This window comes from Furipterus horrens, unplaced genomic scaffold, assembly GCF_987537825.1.
Source record: "Furipterus horrens unplaced genomic scaffold, mFurHor1.1.pri manual_scaffold_17, whole genome shotgun sequence".
Lineage (NCBI taxonomy): Eukaryota > Metazoa > Chordata > Mammalia > Chiroptera > Furipteridae > Furipterus > Furipterus horrens.
In genome coordinates this window covers 38,571,321-38,596,120 of record NW_028327187.1, presented here as the reverse complement: position 1 = coordinate 38,596,120, position 24,800 = coordinate 38,571,321, and the positions used below count along the sequence as shown (strand labels likewise).

Here is a 24,800-nt window from a genome sequence, read left to right as displayed (position 1 = left end):
TCCTCCAAGAGGCCAATGAGCCCTATACTGAATTTCTTGCCAGACTCCAAAGTGCTATCAAAAAGGCCACTACTGGCATTGAAGCACAGGATATGTTATTCTTAATCCTTGCCTATGAAAATGCTAATGCGGATTGTAAAAGGGTGTTGGCTCCTGTGAAACAAAAGGGTGGAACGGTTGAAGATTATATCAGAGCATGTAGAGAAATTGGATCTCAGACTTAATGGTATTAATTTGTTAGCCTCGGTTATGAAAGAAAACTCTCAGAATTCTAAAATTAGGTGTTTTAATTGTGGTAAAATTGGGCATACTAGAAAAGATTGCAGGAAAGGAAAAGGAGAAAAGGGGGTAGAAAAATCCTCCCAGCCTCCGGGACTGTGCCGAAGGTGTTACAAAGGAAGGCACTGGACCAATGAATGCCATTCCAAAAAGGATAAACAGGGCAATCCTTTGCCGCCCCTCCCTTCAGGGTCGGGAAACTGGCAGCAGGGCCCAGCTCGGGGCCCATCAAACAGTACGAGCCTAACTACTCAGTTTCCTGTCAGCTCGGGGCAAACCCATCAGCTGATGAATTAAAACCTAAATCTAAATTATTTATCTCAGAATTATACCACTCGACCAGGTCGAGCTCGGCCTTAGATATACCAGCTCCTGCCGCATTTTCTTTGTCTCCCGACAAAGGAATCCAGAGAATTCCTACAGGTGTTTATGGCCCACTACCGGCTGGCAGTGTTGGCTTGCTAATAGGAAGAAGCAGCCTGACTAGTAAAGGAATTATAGTACATTTAGGAGTAATTGATGCTGATTTTACGGGAGAAATTGAGGTTATGATGACAGCAGAAAAGCCTTGCTCTTTTGAGCAAGGGCAGCGCATTGCCCAATTGTTAATTCTTCCGTACATCCCCGGAAAATCTGTGCCTGCTACACGCACTGGGGGATTTGGAAGTACTGATAAACAAGTTTTTTGGCACACTCTGATTAATGATCAGAGGCCCGAATTAACTGTACAATTTGAGGATGGAACTTCTATTACTGGATTAGCAGATACCGGAGCTGATGTATCCATTATATCTTTGGAACATTGGCCCAAGCATTGGGACACTAATATTATTAAAGCTAGCTTTGTAGGCTTGGGCACCCTTGACAAAATACATCAAAGTACTAAGCCTTATTCTTGCTATGGGCCTGAGGGACAAACTGCAGTTTTGCAGCCTTATATGGCCCCAATATCTGTTACTTTATGGGGAGGAGATTTATTACAGCAATGGGGTGCTACGTTATCAATACCCACAATTTCCCCCGTATCAAAGAATATTATGTTTAATATGGGTTATAATCCTGCTTTTTCACAACCTAAGCTGCCAGAATTTGATACCAGGACAGGACAGGATCCTCGAGGCCTGGGGCATCCTTCCTCTGATGCAAATTTATTTTAAAGGCCACTGTTGAGCGCTTCGCCCTTCCTCTGAAATGGTTAACAAATAAACCGGTGTGGGTGGAACAGTGGCCTCTAACAAATATTAAATTAGAAGCGCTTCATTAATTAATACAGGAACAAATAAATCAGGATCACATTGAACCAAGTACATCCCCATGGAATTCTCCTATTTTCATATTAAAGAAAAAATCTGGAAAGTGGAGAATGTTAACTGATTTAAGGAAAATTAATGAGGTAATTCAGCCTATGGGACCTTTACAGTTAGGGCTACCTAACCCTGCATTAATTCCAAAGCATTGGCATATTATTATAATTGATTTAAAAGATTGTTTCTTTAATATTCCCTTACAGCCACAGGACTGTGAAAAATTTGCTTTTACTGTACCTGCTCTTAATAATCAAAAGCCTAGTCAAAGATATCACTGGAAAGTACTTCCTCAAGGAATGTTGAACAGTCCTACAATGTGCCAGCATTTTGTTAATCAACCCCTGGAAGAACTCCGAGGTCAATTTCCAGAGGGAATGTGCCTACATTACATGGATGATATTCTGCTAGCACATCCCTCTGAGGCACAATTATTACAAATGTTTAAATTAACTTCTGATTTGTGTGCTAAGTATGGTCTTCAAATTGCTCCAGAAAAAATACAAAAGAAGGAGCCGTGGAATTATTTAGGATACCAAGTAACTAGAAGTCATATAATACCTCAGAAGGTTAAAATTCGTAAGGATTCTCTTCAAACCTTAAATGATTTTCAAAAATTATTAGGAGATATTAATTGGCTCCGACCTTCTATGGGAATTCCTACCTATGCTCTTGAAAATCTTTTTCGCACTCTCGAAGGTGATTCCAATTTAAACAGCCCCCGATCACTAACTAAAGAGGCTGAAAAGGAGCTTGAATTAATTGAACAATATTTCCAAGATTGCCAATTAAATCGTATTCAGCAACTAAGTAATCTTAAGTTAATCATTATCCACAGTGCTCATTCTCCTACTGGGGTGTTATGTCAAGAAGAAAACATTATTGAGTGGCTATTCTTACCGCACAAATCAATCAAAAGACTAGAGACTTATCTCGGTAAAATTGTTCAAATTATAATTCGTGGCAGATTACGTTTTAGACAACTTTGTGGTCAAGATCCTGATGAAATCATTGTTCCTTTTACCAATAAAGAAATTGCTAATCATTGGATATTGTGTGAAGAATGGCAAAATGCCTTTTCTGACTTTCTAGGTAAAATTCATAATTCATATCCTTCCTCCAAAAGGTTTCAGTTTTTAAAGCGGACTCAGTGGATACTTCCCAAATGTGTTGTCTCACAACCTTTATCTGAGGCAGAGACATATTTTACTGATGCTAATAAATTTGGTGTTGCTGGTTATAGTAACCTGAAAAATAACAAAACTATTCAAAGCCCTTATACTTCTGTACAAAAGGCGGAGTTATTTGCTATTGTTATGCTTCTAACTGATGTACTTTCAGTTCCTTTAAACATCATTACAGATTCACAGTATGCTGCCCATACTGTTCAAGCCCTGGAAACTGTAACCATACCTCAGAATGGTTCTGAACTTAATACTCTTTTCTTACAGTTGCAGTTCCTCCTTCGAACTCGCCATCATTTAATTTACATAACCCATATTCGATCCCATACAGGTTTGCCAGGACCCTTAACTAAAGGCAACAATTATATAGACACTCTAGTTGGTTCTGTTATCAAAGCTCAAGCTGAACATCAGCTCCATCATGATAATGCTCGGTCGCTTAGACACCGGCATAACATTACCTGGCATCAAGCACGTCAAATTATTAGGGACTGTTCTACATGTCAACTTATTAACCAAACTTCCTTACCAATAGGTGTTAATCCTAAAGGTTTGCTACCTAATCAAATCTGGCAAATGGATGTTACTATTGTACCTAGTTTTGGAAAGCTTAAATTTGTTCATCATTCTATTGATACTTGCTCTAAATTTTCATGGGCTACAGCAATGTCTTCTGAACGTGCAGGATGTGTTATTACACACCTCCTCGAAGCTTTCGCTGTTCTTGGAAAGCCAGAAACTATTAAAACAGATAATGCTCCAGCTTATCTCTCTAAAAAATGTCAGGAATTTTTTTCTCAACACGATGTTAAACATGTTACTGGTATTCCATATAACAGCACTGGACAAGCTCTCATTGAACGTCATAATCGAACATTAAAAGAGCTTCTTGAAAAACAAAAAGGGGGATATAGTATGGACTCCCCAAAGAAAAGATTAATGAATGCAGTATTTACTCTAAATTTTTTGCAAATTGGTGATGATTCTCTCGTTCCAGCTCAAAGGCATTGGGCAATGAAAACTGTTTCACCAATAAATCAACCTGTTTATTATTATGATGTTTTAACCTCCAATTGGCTCCCAGCAACTGTTATTCGATGGGGCCGAGGCTATGCTTATATTTCCACAGGCACTCAGAATATTTGGATTCCTGACAAACGCCTTAAGCTGCGTCATGTCCTCCCAGAAGAGGGGACGAGAGGACAGCGGCGAGGAGGATTGAAGGAACCTGCCAACTTAAAATCAAATTAAACAATTAGTAAATCAAGGAAAAGTATTAGTAAAAGCTAATCATAGCCCACTTAACAGCTGAGGCCTTGTTTTTGGCAATGCTTGCCATTTTATCTATTCAGGCCCCTGGAGCTAATGCTGAAAATTATACTTACTGGGCTTATATTGCTAATCCACCTTTAATGAGAGGGGTCTCATGGTGGGACCCTACTGTTCCTATATATCATAATGAAACAGGTTGGCTTCCCGGTCCTTTTGATATACGTGGTCCTTTAAAGCCTGATGAGGAAGGAACAATGGTTCCATATTATGTTACAGGAGTTTCTGGTCCACCTATTTGTTTTGGTGCCGGTTATCACGGCTTTAATATTGGTCTCCAAAAGTGGCTCACGGTAGAAGGAAATACCACCGAGTTATACAATAAGCTGTTAATAATGCTCTCTGCTTATACTCCTACTGGTTATATTCCAAATCATTGTGAATTTTGTTCTCCATCGAATGAGCCACTCTGTAAAATGCCAACATTTCTCTCAGTAACTGATTGGGTCCATTGGACTCAGTGCAGGGGAGAACAAGCACGAGTTATTGTTAATACTTCCTATGGAAGCGTCATTACTTGGAGTCCGTATGGCTCCGCTCGTACGGCACATCCTAAGCAAAATATACAATGGACCAATAACATTACTTGGATGACTGGTATTGCCAGAGATTCCATTGTTTGGCAAGAAAGTGGTTTTTCACCACCATTACCCTATATGAAAGGCTTTTATTCTCAACCTCATTTGTGGAAATTAAGTGCAGCTTTTGAACCTCTTAATGTCTGGACGGGACGGCTATATCAGGCCAATGGTTTTCATAACCTTACTTTTGTGCAAAATGTTACCAGATATTTTCAGGCTTGTGTTAAACTTCCCTATTTACTACTCAAAGGGAAAGTTACCTGGGTTCCTGAGACCGGCGAAATCTCTTGTTTTAATTGTACTTTGCATACCTGTGTTAATCATACTATGAGTTTGTCTCCCAAGGAAAGTCTCTACCTCCTGAGAGCCCGAACTGGAGTCTGGATGCCTGTTCAGCTTGGCCGTGCATGGCAAGACAGCCCTGCCTCTGGACTACTTCATAAGGTGGCTGAACGACTGCTTCGCCGGAGCAAGCGCTTTATTGGCCTCCTTATTGCAGTCATCATGGGACTAATTGCTGTCACCGCTACCGCTGCGACTGCTGGTGTTGCTCTTCATCAGTCTGTGCAGACTGCGGATTTTGTAAGGACTTGGCATCAGAATTCTGAACAATTATGGACTGCTCAACGCCAAATTGATGCTGAAATGCAGTCTGAGTTAGCTGATTTAAACCAAGCAGTTGTTTTAGTAGGTGATCAACTACAAAGTGTTAAAAGACAGTTATTGTTAAAATGTGATTGGAACCAATCTTCTTATTGTATTACTCCTGTTCCTTATAATGAAACTGAATTCCCTTGGGAACGGGTTCGTAAGCATTTGTTAAATCATGATAATCTAACCCAGCATATTATTACCTTACAAACTAAAATTCATACTACTTTTGAGAAACATTTAGAACAATTATCTGGTCAAAGTATTTTTGAAGATGTTATGAGTGGAATTGATAAAATGGATCCTGTTCCCTATATTAATGGGTTCATTGGAACTCATGTTGGAACAATTTCTTTATTCCTTATTTTCGTTTTAGTAATTGTTATTGTGTTTTTGCGCTATAAGAAAAGACAGAAAGTTAAGTCTGCTATCTTCTCAGTCATGCTCCGTAAGACATCTGTAAAACAAAAAGGGAGAGATGTTGCAGGAAGACAGATCTCTGGGTAGGGGCATTCTCATGCCCCACCACCCAGGTGGCATCCCGTGACTCAGGAGACGATGAGCAACTCTCATCTCCGCCTTCAGCTTTAGGCTGTCGAGGCCACTGAGTCATGGAATCCTGGGTAAAACAGGTTCTGTTGTGTACTCCATCTGCTTCCTTTAATGAAGTCTTGATATGGAGCTGGCCTTGAGGATTAGTGGATCTTCCTTACTTCCTTGACAGGTGCTAGATAAAACAGGAGTTACCCTGGCCATATTTTACATATTAATGCTACTGTAAGAATTCTTTCACTTGTAAAATTCTCCTGTTGTTGGCTGGAATGTCACACCCTGTTCTATTTTTAGTAACTTTTGAAACCCTAATAAAAAGAGGATGAGGCTTCTCGCTCTCCGCCGATGGTCTGAGCGAGCCACAGCCCTCTGTTCGTTACTGGCCAATCATCCTGCCTGCCGGATTTATTTCAGCGTCCGAAATCACAACTAACGCAACAGGCCCTCTGTATGTCTTCTTTGGAGAAGTGTTTGTTCAGGTCCTTTGTCCATTTTTTAATTGGGTTGTCTGTCTTCTTGGTGTTGAGTCGTATGAGTTCTTTATATATTTTGGAGATCAATCCCTTGTCTGAGATGTCATTGGCGAGTATATTTTTCCATATGGTTGGTTTCCTTTTCATCTTGCTGATGTTTTCTTTAGCTGAGCAGAAACTTTTTAGTTTGATGTAGTCCCATTTGTTTATTCTTTCCTTTATTTCCCTTGCCTTAGGAGATATATCAGTGAAAAAGTTGCTACGTGGGATATCTGAAATTTTCCTGCCTATTTTTTCCTCTAGGACTTTTATGGTATCACGGCTTACATTTAAGTCTTTGATCCATTTTGAGATTATTCTGGTGTATGGTGTAAGTTGGTGGTCTAGTTTCATTTTTTTGCATGTCCCTGTCCAGTTCTCCCAACACCATTTGTTGAAGAGGCTCTTTTCACTCCATTTGATGTTCTTTCCCCCTTTGTCAAATATTAGTTGACCATATGAACCTGGGTTTATTTCTGGGCTCTCTATTCTGTTCCATTGATCTCATCGTCATCATCGGCAGCCGTCCGTCCCGAGAGACGATGGTGTAGCTTCTTAAGAGGCTATCTGCACCGCCGAGAATGGTTGTGCAGTCCGACTCGGGAGTGACACGGTATCTGTCTCCTCCCGTGTTGAATCGACATCTTGCGATGATGCTGGAGTGTCCTCTCCAGTGGAGCTGAAGCTACAGAGCCTGGGCAGGGTGATATGGAGGGTCTGCTGTTGCCCATGCAGCAGACCCCCCCTCTCTTCGCAGCTGAAGGATCCAAGGGAAAGACGGAGTCAATACAGCTTGGCTTCAGGTGCGCCGCAGGAGTTGCCGGTGTTGACTACAACGTCAAACCGCCTTAGGGACTCCGGCTCCGGATTTTCTGTCGGGGTTTACTCCCTTAGCCTTTCCCCTGAAGAGGTATGCCGCAAGGCAGCGGAGGTTTTTTGGAGTCAGAGTTTTCCTTCTCTGATGTGCCCTGACTGGAAGATCGAACCAGCGACACTTAGCTCGCAGGCCGATGCTCAATCCACTGAGCCAAACCAGCCATTGATCTATATGTTTGTTTTTATGCCAGTACCAGACTGTTTTGATTACCGTGGCCTTGTAGTATAGTTTGATATCAGGTATTGTGATTCCTCCTACTGTGTTCTTCCTCAAGATTGCTGTGGCTATTCGGGCTCTTTTTTGATTCCATATAAATTTATGAAGTATTTGTTCTAGGTTTGTGAAATATGTTGCTGGTATTTTAATAGGGATTGCATTGAATCTATAAATTGCTTTGGGTAGTATGGACATTTTAATGATGTTGATTCTTCCCATCCATGAGCATGGTATATGCTTCCATTTATTTGTATCGTCTTTAATTTCTTTCTTCAGTGTCATGTAGTTTTCTGAGTACAGGTCTTTTACCATCTTGGTAAAAGTTTATTCCTAGGTATTTTATTTTTCTTGTTGCTATGGTAAATTGAATTTTTCTTTCAGTTTCTATCTCTGAGTTTTTATTGTTGGTGTATAAAAATGCCTTTGATTTCTTAATATTGACTTTGTATCCTGCTATTTTGCTGAATTCACTTATTAAGTTTAGTAGTTTTTTTTGTGGAGTCTATAGGGTTTTCTATGTACACTATCATGTCATCTGCAAATAATGACAGTTTTACTTCCTCTTTTCCAATTTGGATGCCTTTTATTTCTCTTTCTTGTCTGATTGCTGTGGCTAGAACTTCCAAGACTATGTTGAATAGGAGTGGGGAGAGCGGACATCCTTGTCTTGTTCCTGATCTCAGGGGGAATGCTCTCAGTTTTTGCCCATTGAGTATGATGTTAGCTTCAGGTTTCTCATATATGGCCTTTATTATGTTGAAGTATGCTCCCTCTATTCCCATTTTGCTGAAAGTTTCTATCATAAATGGGTGTTGTACTTTATCAAATGCTTTTTCCGCATCTATTGATATGATCATGTGGTTTTTGTCTTTCATTTTGTTTATGTGGTGTATTACGTTTATTCATTTGCGAATATTAAACCATCTTTGCATCCCTGGGATGAATCCTACTTGATCGTGGTGTATAATCTTTCTAATGTGTTGCTGGATCCGGTTTGCCAATATTTTGTTGAGGATTTTCGCATCTATGTTCATCAGCGATATTGGCCTGTAGTTTTCTTTCTTTGTTGTGTCTTGACCTTGTTTTGGAATTAGGGTTATACTGGCTTCATAGAATGAGTTTGGCAGTCTTCCCTCTTCTTGTATCTTTTGGAATAGTCTGAGGAGGATAGGAGTTAGTTCTTTCCTAAATGTTTTGTAGAATTCACTTGTGAAGCCATCCGGTCCAGGGCTTTTGTGTGCTGGGAGTTTTTTGATTACTGCTTCAACTTCACTAGCTGTTATTGGTCTATTCAGACTTTCTGCTTCTTCTTGATTCAGTTTGGGAAGACTCTAGGTTTCCAGGAAATTGTCCATTTCCTCTAGGTTGTCATATTTCTTGCCATACAGTTGTTCATAATAATTTCTTATAATCCTTTGTATTTCTGTGGTATCAGTTGTGATTTCTCCTCTTTCGTTTCTGATTTTATTTATTTGGGTCCTCTCTCTTTTTTTCTTGATGAGTCTGGTTAAAGGCTTGTCAATTTTGTTTATCTTTTCAAAGAACCAGCTCCTACTTTTGTTGATCTTTTGAATTGTTAGTTTAGACTCTATGTCATTTAATTCTGCCCTGATCTTGATGATTTCCTTTCTTCTATTTGATCTGGGCTTTGCTTGTTGTTCTTCCTCTAGTTCTTGTAGCTGTAGGGTTAAATTTTTTATTAGAGATTCTTCTAGCTTTTTTAGGTAGGCCTGTATTGCTATGAACTTTCCTCTTAGTACTGCTTTCGCTGTACCCCATAGGTTTTGGGTTGTTGTGTGTTCATTATCATTAGTTTCCAGAAACTTTTTGATTTCTTCCTTGATGTCATTGTTAACCCATTCATTATTTAATAGCATGTTATTCATTCTCCATGAGTTTGAATGTTTTTGAGTTTTTTCCTTGAGGTTGATTTCCAATTTTAAGCCATTGTGATCTGAGAAGATGCTTGATATAATTTCAATTTTCTTGAATTTGGTAAGGCTTGTTTTGTGTCCTACCATGTGGTCTATCTTTGAAAATGTTCCATGTGCACTTGAGAAGTATGTATATTTTGCTTCTTTGGGATGAAAACTTCTATATATATTGACTAAGTCCATTTGATCTAGATTGTTGTTCAGTGCCTCAATATCTGTGGTGTTTCTTTGCTTCGAAGATCTGTCCATTGTTGACAATGGGGTGTGAAAGTCCCCTAGTATGAGTGTGTTGTTGTCTATATCTTTCTTGGAGTCTTTCAAAATTTTCGTTATATATTTGGGTGCTCCTAAGTTGGGTGCATATATATTTATAAGGTTTATATATTCTTGATGTACTTTTCCCTTAAGTATTATGAAATGCCCTTCTTTGTGTCTTTTCATGGACTTTGCTGTGAAATCTGTTTTGTCTGATATAAGTATTGCTACCCCGGCTTTTTTTTCATGTCCATTTGCTTGAAATACTTTTTTCCATCTCTTTACTTTCAGTCTGTGTAGATCTTTTGTTCTAAGGTGTGTCTCTTGTAGACAGCATATATGTGGGTCATTCTTTCTAATCCATTCAGCTACCTATGTCTTTTAATTGGACCGTTTAATCCATTTACATTTAAGGTTATTACCGATAAGTACTTATTCATTGTCATTTTTCCCCTTTGTACTCGTGTTCTTCTCTGTCTCTCTCTGTTTCTTTATCTTCTTAGAGCAGACCCTTTAGCATCAGTTGCATTGCTGGTTTGGTGGAGATGTATTCTTTTAGCCTTCTTTTGTCTTGGAAGCTCCTTATTTCACCCTCCATTTTGAGTGAGAGCTTTGCTGGGTATAGTATTCTAGGTTGTAGACCTTTGTTTTTTATTGCTTGGAATATTTTTTTGCCATTCCCTTCTGGCTTGTAGTTTTTCTGCTGAGAAATCTGATGATAGCCTTATTGGAGCTCCCTTGTATGTTATTAGTTGTTTCTCTCTTGCTGCTTTTAGGATCCTCTCTTTGTCTTTGAATGTTGCCATTTTAATTATGATGTGTCTTGAGGTGGGCCTTTTGGTGTTCATCTTCATTGGGACCCTCTGTGCTTCCTGGACTTGCGTGACTTTTTCTCTCCTCATGTGAGGGAAGTTTTCTGTCATTAGTTTTTCAAAGAGGTTTTCTATCCCTTGCTCTTCTTCTCCTTCTGGAATTCCTATGATACGGATATTATTACGTTTCATGTTGTCCTGCAGCTGTCTTAGAACCTCTTCAGTCTTGTTCAGTCTTTTTTCATTTTGTTGCATTGTCTCAGAGTTTTTGTGTACGTTGTCCTCCAGCTCGCTGATCCGATCTTCTGCTTCCTCTAGCCTGCTTTTAATTCCTTCTACTGTGTTCTTCAATTCAGAAATCGTATTCTTCATTTCCTCCTGGCTCTTACTGATAGCTTCTATGTCCTTTTTGATGCTGGTATAATTCTCAGTAAGTTCCTTATAGTTCTTCTGGAGTTCACTGTAGTTTTTCTGGATTTCTTTGTAGTTTCCGCTGAGCTCATTTAGCTTCTCCATAATCCATGTTTTAAATTCTGTATCTGATATTTTGCTCCCCTCTATTTCATTTAGCACTCTTTCTGGGGATTCTACCTTTCCTTTTGATGGGAGGTTGTTTCTCTGTCTCCCCATTTTTGTGACTCCTATTGTTGGTTGGTGCTTCTTAGAATTATCTGCACTTCCTGGATCTACCTCTGGTGGCGTCAGATCATGTAGCAGTCTGGCCCTAGGCAGCCTGTTGGAGACTTCCAGGGATCTACTGCTGTTGTCTGTCTTCTTTAATTGTTAATCTATTCAATCTGTGATTAGCTGTCAGGCTTAAGGACCGTGGGTGTGGCAGTTTAATTCCTGTAGGCAGGGCTTTTGCTTCCCCTCAGGCTGACGCCACTTGGAGGGGAATGGTCTACCCTCAGTACTGGGAATGAGTCAGCACTGGGACCCAGTCGGCTCCTCCTCCAGTTCTCCCCTCAAAGCCACCGTGCCAAACTCTCCCCAAGTGTCTCCAGTCCTCTCTGCCTTCCCTCCGCTTGATCCCAGGGTAAGTGGGGGCCTAAATATTTTCGTATGTGGTCCACTTAACAGTTCTTTTTCTCCTGCTGTTTCTCTCTGGCTAGCAAGAAACCCTGTGGCTTTTCGCTTTTCATAGCTGATACTATTTTACTTTCCACTCTGTTGTTGTAGGCTGGGAAGCCCAGCTGGGGCTTTAGACCCTGCCCTTCTCGGGGGGAACCCCGGCTGCTGAGCTGTTTCTCAGTCCCTTCAGCAGCCACCCGTGTGAGCCCAGCCAGCCCTTCCGCGTCTCCACACTCCCTACCGGTCACGTTGCGATGTAGCGGCCTTTTCTGTCTCTCCGTGGTTATAAGACTTCTTTCCAGCTAGTGTTCGGTTGGTTATTCCAGATGATTTCTCCAAAATTAAGTTGTAAATCCAGACTGGTCCTGGGAGGAGGTTAGTGTAGCTTCCACTTACTCCTCCGCCATCTTGGGTCTTGGGATTTTTTAGAGTTTAAAGTTAAAGTGCATTTATCAGTGAAGCAGTAAGACAGAAAGTAGGCTACTCCACAGACAGAGCCACTAGAAGCAATTTTTAATGTTGCTTATTGTCTCCCCAACTCAGTGAGGAAGAAAAGGGAGGATCTTTACTCTGGAGTCATCAGCTTCTAGATCCAGGCAGGGTAGGGTAAATGCTGATGGCAAAGAAGGAGCTTGATGTATATGTTCTGGCAAGCCGGGGGCTTCTTGCCTAGTCTAGCTAAGGGAGGAAGAGCAAGAACTGCCTCCAGTGGATCTCAGGGGTAATATCACCAGTATGGTCTGGTAGCCCAGGGCTGTCCCAGAGAAATGGCTGAAGAACACTTGCTTTTGGTGGTCTCTCTGGATATAGTTCTGTTATGGAGAGCAGCCAAGCATTCAGGGCCTAGGCTGACCAAGCCCAATGAACCCCCTATAAGTCAGTCACATTCTTCATTTTAAGCATAACACTTGCAACTAAGACCAAACTGCTGTATTACAATCAAGATGCATCTGGCTGTTTTATATTTAAGGCCCACAGACTTCAACTAATTTAAGGGACCATCTGGTGATAAAAAGAGGAAGTCTTATTACAAACTGACATTTGTTTGCAGGCTCAGGCCTCAAAAGGGGTTGTCCTAGGCACCCCAACCTATTTTCTGTGCCAGTGCCTAGTGCTCCTGACCCTACAAGTTGGGGAGAAAGAGCACAGCATAGGAATGAGACATTTAATTCCTCCTCCAAGATTCACAAACTGGGTCCCGTGAGCCACAAGACTTGTGAGGTTTGAGTTTCCTCATTTAGAAAATGAGAATTAGATTTTACCTGAAGTTGTTGCAAAGATTAAAACAATTAAAGTTTCCCAGAGGGAGTCTAGAACTATTGCTTCTTTTGCCATGATCCATAACTTAATCCTCCATCTTATCCCCTGTGAGCCTTGCTCTTCTTGCCTTCTTTGCCTCACATCCATAGACATGAGCATGCTTTTAAACAGGTCCTTGAACAAAAGGTCTAAAAAATAACTTCTGTTCTAATGCTGTTATTTGTTTACTTCTCCAGAAGGCAAAGAATTGAAATTGCTCTGAAATACAATGATCGGAATGCAATTTTGCCTCTTCTGCATTATGCTCAGCAAATTTAAAACTCTGGGGAAGGTGATGCTTTTATTTTTTTAAAGGTGTTATTTATTTATTTTTAGAGAGAGAGGAAAGGAGGAAGAAAGAAAGGGAGAGAAACATCAATGTGTGGTTGCCTCTCACATGCCCCCAACTGGAGACCTGGTCTGCAACCCAGGCATGTGTTCTGACTGGGAATCGAACCAGCGATCTTTTGGTTCGCAGGCCAGCACTCAATCCACTGAGCCACAACAGCCAGGGTGGGAGTGCTTTTAGATTTTAACTAGTTAACTGCTTCTCAGGTGACAGCTTTATTTCAAGTGAGAATATGAGTTTTGCTGTGGTAATTTAGAATCTAATGCTCAAAATTTCCTCTAATTCAAGAAACTAAATTAAAATATGATGATTGAGATTGGCAGAATGTAATTGCTGAAGCTGAGTAATGGATATCTGGAACTTCATTGCACTATTCACTATACTTTTGTGTGTGTTTGAACATATCCATAAGTAGAACATTTTACATGATCATTATGGGAACATGGAGGTCACTCAAGACCTGGGATGTTTGACAGTCATGTCAGTAAAACTATTAGAGGATGCTTGAACCAAAGAATTCCTTAGAGGAAATGTGATGATTTCTATAATGCTTATCTAGTTAATTGGATTTATGTGAAGGGTTAAGTTCCGTGCAGATAAAATATTTGGTGGATATAATATAATATAAATTGATCTCAAAAAGCTTTTGACAAGATGTTACAGCCACTTTTTTTCTTTTTTTTAAGTATATTTTATTGATTATGTTGTTGCAATAGTTTCAGTTTTTTCCCCTTTGCTCCACTCTGCCCAGTGCCTCCCTTCCCTCCAACAACCCCACCCCCCTTAGTTCATGTCCATGGGCCGTGCATATAAGTTCTTTGGCTTCACCCTTTCCTATATTATTCTTAACTTACCCCTGTCTATTTTGTACCAACCGACTGTGCTTCTTAATCCCTGCACCATTTCCCCATTCCTCCCTGTCCCCTTCCCAGCTGATAACCCTCCAAATGACCCCCATACCTATGATTCCATTCCTATTCTGGTTTGCTTAGTTGAATTTAGTTTTTAGATTCAGTTGTTGATAGTTGTGAGTTTGTTGTCATTTTAATGTTCATACTTTTGATCTTTTTCTTAAGTAAGTCCCTTTAACATTTCATATACTAATGGCTTGGCGATGATGAACTCCTTTAGCTTTACCTTGTCTGGGAAGCACTTTATCTCCCTTTCCATTCTAAATAATAGCTTTGCTGGATAGAGTAATCTTGGTTAATCTATAAAGTTTTTGCTTTTCATCACCTTGAATACTTCTTGCCCATCCCTTCTTGCCTGCACAGTTTCTTTTGAGAAATCAGCTGATTGTCTTATAGGCACTCTTTTGTAGGAAACTCTCTGCTTTTTTCTTGCTGCTTTTAAGATTTTCCCCTTATCTGGAACCTTTGGCATTTTAATTATGATGTGTCTTGTGGTTCTTTTTGGGTCTGTTTGGGGCTCTCTATGCTTCCTGGACTTGTATGCCTATTTCCTTTGCCAAATTTGGAGAGTTTTCCTTCATTATTTTTTCACATAAGCTTTCAATTTCCTGCTCTTCCTCTTCTCCTTCTGGTACCCCTATGGTTCGGATGTTGGCATGTTTAAAGTTGTCCCAGAGGTTCCTAGGCCTCTCCTCATTTTTATCAATTCTTGTTTCCTCATTCTGTACTGGTTGACTGTTTTTTTCTTCCTTATGTTCCAAATCATTGATTCAAACCCCGGTTTCCTTCCCTTCACCATTGGTTTTGTGTGGATTTTCCTTCATTTCATTTAGCATAGCCTTCACTATTTCCCTTATGGGTTTGACGTACTTAAGCATATCTGCCAAGCCTGTGAGCATCTTTAACACCAGTGTTTTGAACTGTGCATCTGTTAGGTTGGCTATCTCCTCATCACTTAGTTCTCCCATGGGAACCTTGATCCATTCCCTCTTTTGGGCCATACTTCTCTGTTTCCTCATCTTGACAGCCTCCTGTGTTGATTTGCCTCTTTGTCTTAGGTAGAGCTATCACTCCTGTTACTTTTAAGGAGTGGAGCCTTAGGTATTTGTCAGTACAGGGCGACACGTTTCACCACGTTGTGGCAGTGTTTGTGGGGGAGGGGTCTGAGAGGGAACAATGCTGCTTGCTTAGCACTCGCCCCCTTTCCAGGCATTTCTCCCACTTTGTATGGGACTTGCGCCTCTCTAGCTGTTGCCCTGGCTGTCGTTCCCAGAGTGGGTGGGTCTGCAGACATTCTAGGACTGTGGGGGCCCTTTAAATAAGTGGACTCTGCTGAAAGACTGGCAGTTTCTTCCTCTGCCCCAACCCTCACTGGTTTGCACAGTCAAAAGTAATGAGGCTTTATTTTCCCTGGCTCTGAGACCATGAGCTGCGTGGTCGGGTCGGTGCTGGGTGCGCTCCTCAGGTGTCCCTCCCGGCTTTTTAAAATGTGTGACTGCACTATTCGCCAGCCTGCTGCTGCCACTGACTCCAAAAAACCTCCGCTGCCTTGCAGCATACCTCTTCAGGGGAAAGGCTAAGGGAGTAAACCCCGACAGAAAATCCGGAGCTGGAGTCCCTAAGGCGGTTTGACGTTGTAGTCAACACCGGCAACTCCTGCGGCGCACCTGAAGCCAAGCTGTATTGACTCCGTCTTTCCCTTGGACCCTTCAGCTGTGAAGAGAGGGGGGGTCTGCTGCATGGGCAACAGCAGACCCTCCATATCACCCTGCCCAGGCTCTGTAGCTTCAGCTTCACTGGAGAGGACACTCCAGCATCATCGTAAGATGTCGATTCAACACGGGAGAAGACAGATACCGTGTCACTCCCGAGTCGGACTGCACAACCATTCTCGGTGGTGCAGATAGACTCTTAAGAAGCTACACCATCGTCTCTCGAGACAGACGGGCATGGGCAACAGCAGACCCTCCATATCACCCTGCCCAGGCTCTGTAGCTTCAGCTTCACTGGAGAGGACACTCCAGCGTCATCACAAGATGTCGATTCAACACGGGAGGAGACAGATACCGTGTCACTCCCGAGTTGGACTGCACAGCCATTCTCAGCGGTGCAGATAGACTCTTAAGAAGCTACACCATCGTCTCTCGAGACGGATGGCTGCCGACGGCTGCTGCCACTGCCGCTGTTGCTGCCACCACAGTGCATCCTCTCTGCCCCAGCTCCACCCCTTCTGCTTGTCTAGATGAATATTTCTTCTTTATATATTTGTTTGTTGGATTTCCATGCAGCTCTATTTTCTTGAACTTCTGGTTGTCTCTAGTTTTGAGGTAGCTGTATTCCTTCTTAGTTGTGGAGGCAGACGCAGCGTGTCTGTCTAAGTCTCTATCTTGGCCAGAAGTAAAAAATATATTTTATTGATAATGCTATTAGTTTTCACAATTTTTCCCCTTCTGCCCCCCTCCAACCAATACCCCCATTCCCTCTAGCAATCCCCCCTTAGGTCATGTGCATGGCTCATGCGTACAAGTTTGTTGGCTTCTCTATTTCCTACACTATTATTAACATCCCTGTGTCTACTTTGTACCTACCAGTTATGCTTCTTTTTTTTTTAAATATATGATTTATTTATTTGTATTTAAACTTATAAACAAACCAACCAGCCAAACTTGTATTATCATGACACAGCAAAACAAAAAATATATTTTACAAATACTTGAGTAGTAAACAAATTAGGGGTTGTCCTAAAACAGCAAAAGGGACAGAGGAAATCAGTGAAATATATTGTTTAACCATTCACCTGAATTGAGGTTTTTAACAAGCCTCCCAATGTCAAAAAACACGAATAATCTTTTATCACCTGTCTTTGTACTTTTACTTTCTATTCTTGAGGTTGAGATTCTAGATCCTAGAGTAATCCAAAATAGTATTATATCTAATTATCTATAGACACAGACATCTTGTATATGTCTATAGCAGCAAGGCTACAGAAATCTCTGATTAGATTTGTCATACCTCAGCCCTACTCCTGCAAATGGGCATAAAAAGAATAATGAGAAGCAGCATATCAAGGCAGAGATACACAGAAAAATCCTAGGGGGGAAAAATCCTAGGATACAACTACTGCCCAAATTGAGATTGAATATACCCGTGATCACACTGAATGTTCATGGCTATATGTTTGTGGAGTCAGGAGTCATGGAGTAGTCTTGGAATAAATCCATGGTTTTCTGGGTACTATAATACTTAGGGGCTTGTAGTATTGCCTCATAGCTTTCCCCAGCAGTTTCCAAGGTGGCCTTTAAATCACTGATGGGAGTTTGCTGTGACTGGATCTGGGGCTGCAGGAATTCCTCTCCATAACTATAGAACTGATTGTTCGAGGCCTAGTTGTTCCAAGCCTGGTTATTCCAGGCTTGGAGGCACCAGAACTGACTATTCCAGGAATGGTAGTTCCAAGATGGGCTGCTCCAGGAATGGTTGCTGCAAGATATGTTACTGCAGGTCTGATTGCTCCACATTGAAAGGTTTCCAGAAACATTCACCAGACATCCCTGGTGATAAGAAGAGAGGCCCAGGTACTCTGTAGTTGCTGAGCTCATCTGAGTTACACGGTTGCTATTTTTTGGCCAGCTGTATTTCTGCCACCTCTTACATTTCATTCTCTGGTTCTGGAACCAGGTCTTAATCTGTTTGTAGCTAAGGTTCAGGATGTTGGAAAGTTCTTGCATCTGCTGGAGGCTGATATATTTCTGTCTCTGAAATCTCTCATTGAGTACACAGATCTGGGTCTGTGAGAAGACGGTTCTGACCTTCTGTTTCTTGACCTGGCCTTTTTCCTCGTTCCCTGTACTGTTCTCTACAGAAGTGGGCAGTATGATGTTGGGACTAGTGGAAGAATCAGGGCTGTTCTGAATAAGCAGGTCCATGGAGGAAGGAAGAGGAGAGACAGTTTCTGTGTGGAGTGTCTCAGCAGAAGACATTTGCAAGGATGCATAGTTTTCTTCAGGCTCATACATCTCAGGCACTGGTGAAGATTCCCTAGAATTAGATGCTTCAGGGAAGGGTAGGCTTTGGGGAGAAGCTGAATCCACACTCATGTTGCTTTGCAGTAATACGTGCCAACCAGCCCAATCTAGGAATAAAACAGTTACGCTTCTTAATACCTGTACTTTTTCCTCATTTCTTCCCCTTCCCCCTCCCAGTGATAACCCTCCAAGTAATCTCCTGTCCTCCTTGTTTGCTTAGTTTGTTATTTTTATTCAATTATTGATAGTTGTGAATTTATTGCCATTTTAATGTTCATCGTTTTGTTCTTCTTTTTCTTATGTAAGTTCCTTTAACATTTCATATGATAATGGCTTGGTGATGATGAACTCTTTTTCTTTTACCTTTTCTGGGAAGCACTTTATCTGCCCTTTGACTCTAAATGATAGCTTTGCTGGGTAATCTAGGTTGTAGGTCCTTGCTTTTCATCACCTTGAATACTTCTTGCCAGTTCCTTTTTGCCTGCAAAGTTTCTTTTGAGAAATCACCCGGGAACTCCTTTGTAGGTAACTCACTGCTTTTTACTTGCTGCTTTTAAGACTCCTTATATTTTAACCTTTGGCATTTAAATTATGGTATGTCTTGGTATGGTCTTCTTTGGGTACAACTTGTTTGGGACTCTCTGTGCTTCCTTGACTTGTATGTCTATTTCCTTCACCAAATTAGGGAAATGTTTGTGGGCAACTGCTCCTCGTGGTTTAGGGAATTGTAGCCCCGGCCTGAGCATGACTGCTGCCAGCAATCCCGGCCGTGCCTGTCTTTTAGTCCCAACACGAGGTTGTGTGTGGAACATAACTGAAAACCACTCAGAGGGTTGCCGTGGGAATTAGATTTGAAAAATGCTTATTATGCTTTAGAACTTGCTCTGCTTTCTTTATCAGTAGTGTAATATAAACAATTTCTAGATAAGAATGTATGAAACCTTGCACCTAATGCCAGTGTGGCGCCAAGATGTTTAATAAACCATAACACAGACTGGTCACTGTGCCCCCTGTACTCGTACATGTAATCTGTTATTGTTAGCTGTAACCCTAATGCCTCCAAACTATTGATGATTCATGAATCTTGACCTTGTATCTCTTATGTGTATCCTCCCCAATAAAAGGCATGAGGGAGCAAGGTCTAGCTGCTGGTCTCCACTAGAGAGGCAGCCACCTTCCTTCCCCCAGATATAACAAAGTGTCCTGGGTAAAAGTTTGTTCTGCCATGGTCACGAAGCCTCTGCTGGACAGAGCAACTTCCAATCGAGCCTAGAGTGTGTGTGGCACCTTCGCCATAAATGTTATTTCATTATATTTTTACATCAGTTTTCAATTTCTTGCTCTCCCTCTTTTCCTTCTGGCACCCATGTGATTCAGGTGTTGATATGTTTGGAGATTCCCAGAGGTTCCCTAGCCTTTCCTCTTTATTTTGAATTATTTTTCTTCTTGCTGTTCTGATTGAATGCTTTTTTCTTCCTTACATTCCAAATCATTGATTTGATTCTCAGCTTCATCCCTCCATTGCTGGTTACCTGTAGATCTTTCTTTATTTCACTTAATGTAACCTTCATTTCTGCCTGGATCTTTTTATGCTGTTGAGTTATCCAATGAATTCCTTGATCATCCTGATAACCAGTGTTTTGAACTCTGCATCTAATAGGTTGCTTATCTCCATTTCATTTAGTTCTTTTTATGGAGTTTTGTTCTGTTCTTTCATTTGGGCTCTATGTTTTGTCTCCTCATTTTGGCAGCCTCCCTGTGTTTTTTTTTGTGTGTATTAGGTAGAGCTTCTTTGAATCCCTGTCTTAGTAGTGTGGCCTGTTATAGAAAAGTGCTCCTGTAAGTTGTATTGGACAGAGCCTGAGGTAGTCAATAGGGCAGGGCAACCCATATCACTGCTCTGTGGATGTGTATGGGAGGACTTGGAGAGGGAACAGAGTCACTATCTGGCCTCTGGAATCTTGTGCTGGAGGAAGCTGTGTCCCAGCACAAGCCCGGTTGCCAGTCACTTCAATTTCTCCTCATATGCCGCTGGTGCTCCTCTAGCTGTTGTCCTGTTGCTGAATCACAGAGGGGGTGAGTCTGCATGAGTCCCAAGTCCATTGTGGGCCCTTTAAGAGGAGTCTACTGAAAATCCTGCAGTTTCTTCCACCACCACAACCCTTACTGGTTTTTACAGCCAGAAGTTATGGGGTCTTATTTTCTAGGTGCTGTAACCCTGGGCTGGATGACCTAGTCTGGGGCTGGGGTCCCTTGCTCCCAAGGCATCTCTTGATTTTTATCTACCACACAGGGATGTAGGACCACCTGTTCCAACTCTCCATGCCATTCTGCATCTCTCTTCCTTGTCTCCAGGCCACTCTGCACCTCTCTTCCTCTCCGTGCCTCTCCACGCCTCTCTGCGCCTCTCCATGTGTCTCTGAGTCTCTGCCCCTCCTACCTATCTGGATGAATGTGACTTCTTTGTAGCCTTGATTGTTGAACTTTATACGGGTCGATTTTCAGATAATTCTGGGTGACATTTGTTTTGTAGTCTAGTTGTAATTTTTGCTGTAATTGTGACGGAGACAAGGCATGTTTACCTATGCCTCTACCTTGACTGGAAGTCCAGCCCCTTAAAACACTTCTTTTAAGATTCTCTCTCTGACTGTAGTCAGTGATGGACCCATGAACCCAAGGCTGCCACCATGTCCCACCAAACTGGCATCAAGCAAGTAAAGATGTTAAATACATCTTTGTTAGAGCAAGAAATGGGAAATAAAGACTTCTGAAAATGAGAAACTTCTGATTGGATCATGCAGTCAGCCTTCAGATTCCTGGGATCAGGATTATGATTCCTTTGTTTTACCTCTGTTGGAGGACAAACAACCATGCTATACACAATTCAGGTTAGATTCTCAGAATGCCCAGGGCTATGAATGGATATTCCTTGCAAGGTCTCCAGATTATTCTTATGTTCGTCAAAAAACATTGCATGCAGCAACAAGAACAACTCTCAGGAAGGAGTTTGCAGGTGGCCACATTAAAGATGAAGTATTTGGAACAGTAAAGGAAGATGCACCATTATATGGATATGAAACCTATTTGCTGTCACAATCTTCTCCTGCCCCATTGACTGTAGCTGAGGAAGAATTAATACAGATTAAAATAAAAGAAGTACAAACTGACGTGGGTGTGGACACAAAGCATCAAACACGGCCAGGAGTAGCATTTCCTATTTCTTGAGAAGCTTTTCAGGCTTTGGAAAAGTAGAACAACAGTTCAACTCTGTGCAATTGGAAATAGATATAAAAATGAAATTATAATATTGGCCAACACAACAAATCAGAACTAAAAGATTTGCCAAAGAGGATTCCCAAGGATTCAACATGTTATTATTGAAGGAGGCTATTTGGAGTCTATAGTTTTATTTGTTCAGTGCTTGGATACACATACAGTATCAGAGAATGCATGCTATATTCTTGTTGCAAGAGCCTAGAAATTGTAGAAAGACAAGTACAAATGTATGTCATTAGAAAGATAGAGATAGACAATGCGAATGAGTTGACTGCAGGCTTCCTTTATGAAGTACACCCCAAGCAGCATGCACATACGTGAAGTTTTGCAAAACCAAAAGGTCATGCAGAAAAAAGAGGAATTCGTAGAATAATTAGGGGTCCAGCTGAAATTTAAGCCAGTACTTGTTAATAGCATTATATTAAGTATTACAATACTAGTTTTTTTTAAAGTCCAGCTTTTAATACGTGAGAACTGAAATAATTCCATGTGTATATGTAATAGGGGGAAAAGTGTACTTTCTGAAAAATAGCACTTTTCACATATGTGTGTTTTTAACATTAATGTTCTAGAAGTCTCATGATTTATATTTTTGAGTTAAAGCTAGAAAAGGGTTCAATGCAGTGATGTTTAATTTTGTCACACTGTTTATTCATAGAGCCATGATGCCACACTTTCACATAATTCTTAGAGCTTTTACAGATGGGCCAGGTCCAGAAACTCTAATGTCTGAAAGTAAGATACACTTTTTATTAATCTTTAGTGAGATATCAGTTTTTTTCTTTAAGCGATAAAGACCTTAAAATATTCATACTACTTAGGGAATATGTTAAGAAACAGCTTAGATTTTTTTTTCTAAGTTGAATATCAGTGTGCCTAAGAAGAGGTGGAAAGTTGCTTACTTTGAGCAGCACTCCTAACTCTCAGAATGGAATCATGCCTGCAACTTTTAGAAACAATGCTTTATTGCAGCAGTCTGCTATTTGACTGTTTGGTTTTTTAAATGGCATTACAATTTCAGAAGGTCAGTTCACTCTGAAACCTTAAGGGTACAAGATGTTTTCTGTACTGCAGGACTTCTCATGCCATTGAAAGACATGTTTATACAGCTTTAGTAATTTCTCTTTCTAGTGCTTTAAAAAATTTTCTATTTCTAAAGTAAATAATTTCATTATAACTAGTGTGAGGCCAAATATTTATGCCCAGTTGAATATTAAACTAATATAATTCAAAATTAAATAATACTTGAAGTCAATAATAGTGAAAAACTTTTAAATATCAAGATTGATATATCTCCAAAAGCCATATATTTATAGGCAAATCTTGTTCTTTATTACTTTTGAGCAAATATTCAGGTTCAATAAAATTGTTTCAAAGTCTCAGTACTTATCAACCTAAGACAGATAAATGCTTAAGAATATTGTTTCAAAAAAAAGAATCTTGTTTCAATTTATGTTATTTCAAAACACATTTAACTGTTTTCTAAAGATTTGCATTTTTAGCTACCACCTACAAAGAGTTTGAGCCTCATTTTTCTTTGATATTTGAAATAGAAGGAGCTAGAACACCTTATCATGTTTAATCTGTTCAACCTGCTTCGAGAGGCACTTGCAGGTGTTTTCTAAATGAACTGTGGGGATTCAGGATTTAGAACTTTTTGGTCTAAACTTTATGCTGCATAAAACAATATCAGAAGTGAACATTTCATGGTGTAAAATATGAAACACTCATTTTTACACCTTATTATCTAAGGTAATATACGCACCTTTTAGAAATTCAGTGTGTGTTCAAGTGAAGCATATTAGAATAATTATAGTTTGACATACTTTTTTCTAGAATTAAGATTATTTGTGTGGGGTTTTGTTTCTTTCAAAATAATCAGGCTATACTTTAAAACATTCAGAATAATCAATAGTAATGTTGCACTTGTTTACTAAAGATATACTTTAAGTTGTTCCATGGGTGCACATGTAGACATAGCATACACACAAACTCCTGCATTGAGAACCCTGAAGCTGGTACTTTTAGTCAGAAAGATCATTAACCTGCCAGGAAGGTATAAAATAATTTAGTACTGAGTGTTTTCATGTACAATTCATGTGCAATTATACTCTAAATTCCACTATACTGCATGAAAGTAAATAGACATTCAGAGTATAGATGTGATTATATGGTCTTACACTAATTATTATTAAGCCAATGATTGTTGAAAATCAATGATGCATTTGTTAGCATATAACTCATTGTTTACAGTATATATTAGGTGGTGACATAATAAAAACAGAGGGTGAATAAAGTATTCCCAATAAATTTATATAGCATTGAAAAATTATGTCTTCTATGGGCATTTTATAACTGCATTTTTTATTGGAATATTTTTTTCTCATTTAAAAAGGATCCCATATCCGAGTACAGTTATATTCTGAGGTACTGGGGGTTAGGGCTTAAACATGATTTTTGGGAGGGCCACATTTCAGCCCATACATTGAGTCATGTGCACTAGAAACATCTGTTAAGAATGTGCTTGTCAACACAGAAACAGACTCGTAGATGGAGAGCAGATGAGAGATAAGGTGCGTGAGGGAGAAGAGTAGGGGGTGGAGGGAATGAGCAAAAAGGGAAAAGGACTCATAGACATGGACAACAGTGTAGTGATTGCTGGGGGGAGGGGAGCATAAATGGGATTAAGTGGTGATGGAAAAAGTACAATAAACCTTAAATAAAAAAGTATGTTCTGTTTTAAAAAGTATATTTTATTGATTATGTTGTTACAGTAGTCCCAATTATTTTCCCTTTGCTCCCCTCTCCCCAGTACCCCCCTTCCCTCCAGCAATCCCACCCTCCTTAGTCCATGTCCATGGTTCATGCATATAAGTTCTTTGGCTTCACCCTTTCCTATATTATTCTTAACATCCCCCTGTTTATTTGTACCAACCGATTATGCTTCTTAGTCCCTGCAACATTTCCCCATTTCTCCCCCTCACCCCTCCCAGCTGATAACGCTCCAAATGATCCCCATACCTATGATTCTGTTCCTATTCTGGTTTGCTTAGTTGGATTTTGTTTTTACTTTTGAGATTCAGGTGTTGATAGTTGTGTTCATTGTCATTTTAGTGTTCATAGTTTTGATCTTCTTTTTCTTAAGTAAGTCCCTTTAACATCTCATATAATAATGGCTTGGTGATGATGAACTCCTTTAGCTTCACCTTATCTGGGAAGCACTTCATCTGCCCTTCCATTCCAAATGATAGCTTTGCTGGATAGAGTAGTCTTGGTTGTAGGTTGCTTTTCATCACATTAAATACTGCTTGCCAGTCCCTTCCTGCCTGCAAAGTGTCCTCTGAGAAATCAGCCGATAGTCCTATAGGCAACCCATGTAGACA

At 40.4% G+C, this 24,800-nt stretch overlaps 2 pseudogenes; one reads left to right on the top strand and one right to left on the bottom strand.

Moving 5' to 3' along the window:
- Positions 1 to 17,286: 17,286 nt before the first annotated feature.
- On the bottom strand, positions 17,287 to 18,213 carry LOC149990831 (homeobox protein NANOG-like; annotated as a pseudogene).
- Positions 18,214 to 20,795: 2,582 nt separating this feature from the next.
- On the top strand, positions 20,796 to 21,828 carry LOC149990830 (twinfilin-1 pseudogene; annotated as a pseudogene).
- The last annotated feature ends 2,972 nt before the right edge of the window (positions 21,829 to 24,800 follow it).